Here is a 2,859-nt window from a genome sequence, read left to right as displayed (position 1 = left end):
CTCTTACTCTTGTATTTTCTTAATGGATTCTGAACAACATTGCCTTCAGCGCTGGCTTTATTGGTGATATAGGGACAGCCACAACTGACTGGGTTCTTTTTTCTTTTCGTATACCTGTGTTTATTATGCTTCTCCTTTCAGAGGCAAGATAAAAGCTACGATCGATGTAGAGCTCCTCTTAGCAGCCTGACGTAAAACATGCAGTTGCGAGCGCCGTAAAACCTCTACTAAAACTAACTAAACTGACATAAAACAACAAATCATCCTAGCAACATACGTTACAAGTCTTTCATCATACTAAGTTAGTTCAGCATAGAATACTTCAGAACAGTTCGTTTACTTCAGTGTCTACACACCACTACTAACAGTGCGGTCAAAAATTCGTGGCGTAACTTCTTGTCAAATATTTCCTCAATAATTGAATATAGACTCTCAAGCTTTTGCACAGTGACTTGTATCAATTTTGTTTTAATAGATCAATATCTTTGTGAACACATGTTAGTTGTATTCTAGGAAGTTCCTTGATAAACGCTAATTAAAAATCCAAGTGGTTGTTTTCTACAGATTTTATAGGTTTCCAGCTGGTGCAATATTGCTTTTAAAAGCAAGTCCGTCTTTTTTTTCTTCTAATTGCCAGATTATGCTAATTGAACGCATGAACGCACGTTTCGAGAACCTTTAGTGCAATGAAAGTGTTCTCTATAAAATTAATTTCTTATAACAAGTTAAGCCACTAAAAAGTGTCATTGGTGAGTTGTGACGTAGGCCATATATGTGTGCAAAAGGTGTGTGAGAAGCTGGAAGTGCTGTGAACAATCCCATTTTCCGCAAGACGAAGTTTTTCTGAAGAAACCTATTTTTTAATGTAGCCTCAATTGTTGGGGGAAAATATGATTAAGTTAAGGCAAATTGATACAAACTGCTGTGCAAAGTATGGTTGGCAAATATTGTTCACCTTTTAATGAGATATTAGAGAATACGTTGTTCCACGAATTTTTGACTGCACTGTTACTGGTCGTGCCGTTAGTTCAAAAGGTATCGTTTCGGACTGGGTTACTGATGACCCTTGTTCGAATGCCAAGTGGAGCGGGTTTTATATAGTATTAAGCAGTCCATGCGCGAAAATTACATTTTTTTTCTTCATAAATGGAACATGTCTGTGCCATTCCTTGATTAGTATTAGTTCTGATAATGAAAAATGTTCATTGTTTTTGTAGAATATTCTAACATTCAATTAACCATAACTTTGGAACCAATAAAGACATTTGAATAATTTTTTAAAATTCCTTTGTCTTGTTGAATTCTTTCCAGCCATGTGCATATAATGTACTTATAATAATATCAAGATTGTTATGATATCCCCTAGTCTAAGTCTTGAACTTGGGTTGCTTGGGCTTTCCTCCCACTTGCCTGAGTTGCTTCCGTAGGTTTTGGCTTTAAGATCACCTTGCCTTACAGTTATGAAAGGGGCGTCAAATCCATGCTGTGTTGTTCTATACTGTACTGTACTGTGCCCTGTTGTACTGTGCTGTGTTGTTCTGTGCCCTGTTGTTATGTGTTGTACTGTGCTGTGCTGTGCTGTGCCCTGCTGTGCTGTGCTGTGCTGTGCTGTGCTGTGTTGTACCGTGCTGTGCTGTTCTGTGCTGTGCCCTGCTGTGCTGTGTTGTACCGTGCTGTGCTGTTCTGTGCCCTGCTGTGCTGTACTGTGTTGTGCTGTGCTGTTCTACTTTATACTATTCTGTACCCCCATTGCACTGTACTAAATGTTAGGACCTAATTCTTGTTGTATTGCACCCACAGGGCCACTGGTAGGCGTGGAGCAAATACAGGACCTCCCGGGCAGTAAATCTTAGCCTGTTGTTGAGCCAGCTGAGGACACCGGGGAGAGACAAGCGTCGCTGTTGACTCGGTTAGATACTGTCTCACGTCAACGATCGATTGGGATATTGACTATCGTCTTCACGGTCTTTACAGCTCTTTATGACCATCTGACTGTCGGCAAGTGACACTGAACAAATACAAAGCCGGTAAGCCATAGGGACTGTCCGTTACTTTATACGACTTTTTATTATTTATTTCCTCTTGTCTTTCTTGTTGAAGACAGTGTAGTAAATTAGAAGAGGTCGATAAAACGATAGCAATGCGATAGTAGAAAAGACTTTGAAAAAAACAAACCAACCTGATAGTAAAGCAACCAGAAATAAAGCGTAGACAACTTTACAAGACGTTTTACAATGTCGTTCCTCTTGTATTTCTTCTGAAATATGGTTTAGTATATTATGAAACGATAACCAAAGCCTTCTTAAGAACTGATAATAAATCCAATAAACAAAAGATCGTGACAAATTTATTTGAATTTTTACAATCTCTTTCATTGTGTATATCTTCTTGAAGATGTTGCAGTAAATAAAAAACGACGTCGGTGAAACGATAGTCATGCTATGGTCAAAGAAGTGTAAGTCTTTAAAAAAAAACACGCACCAAAAAAAAAATCAAGATGAAAAGTACATACAACAAGTAAACAAGAGGAAGACGGGTAAAAAAGTACAGGTGGCCTTTGTACAGTTGATTGTCTTGGACAGGTGGTCGTTATAGCAGGTTTGACTGTATATATGCACCAGAGGTTGGTTGTGGATGCTCTAGCCACCTGCTCTGTAAATGCCAGACAGTTCCACAAGACAAGCTCTAACCATGTATTTCCTCTTGTAACTTCTTCTTGGAAAGAAAAGATACAAACGACTTGTTTAATTAATGTATTTCTTGAGGAGAAATCGTTAGCTCTGCTGCTCGTTCCCATAGGTGACGATTTTACATGTCTAACAGATCCAACAAAAAACAAAAGTCAACAGGGGTGGGGGG

General features: G+C 38.8%; 1 protein-coding gene across 2 annotated transcripts in view; it reads left to right on the top strand.

The window, feature by feature from the left end:
- LOC101851579 overlaps positions 1-2,859 on the top strand; it is a 59,534-nt gene that overhangs the window by 29,492 nt on the left and 27,183 nt on the right. For both annotated transcript variants that reach the window (XM_005098238.3, XM_035969735.1), the window contains exon 2: positions 1,801-2,027. The gene's annotated coding sequence lies outside the window, so the exon portion shown is untranslated. The remainder of the gene's footprint in view (positions 1-1,800; positions 2,028-2,859) is intronic.

Source organism: Aplysia californica, unplaced genomic scaffold (assembly GCF_000002075.1).
Source record: "Aplysia californica isolate F4 #8 unplaced genomic scaffold, AplCal3.0 scaffold00176, whole genome shotgun sequence".
NCBI classification, from domain to species: Eukaryota; Metazoa; Mollusca; class Gastropoda; order Aplysiida; family Aplysiidae; genus Aplysia; species Aplysia californica.
This window is presented reverse-complemented; position numbering and strand designations above follow the sequence as displayed.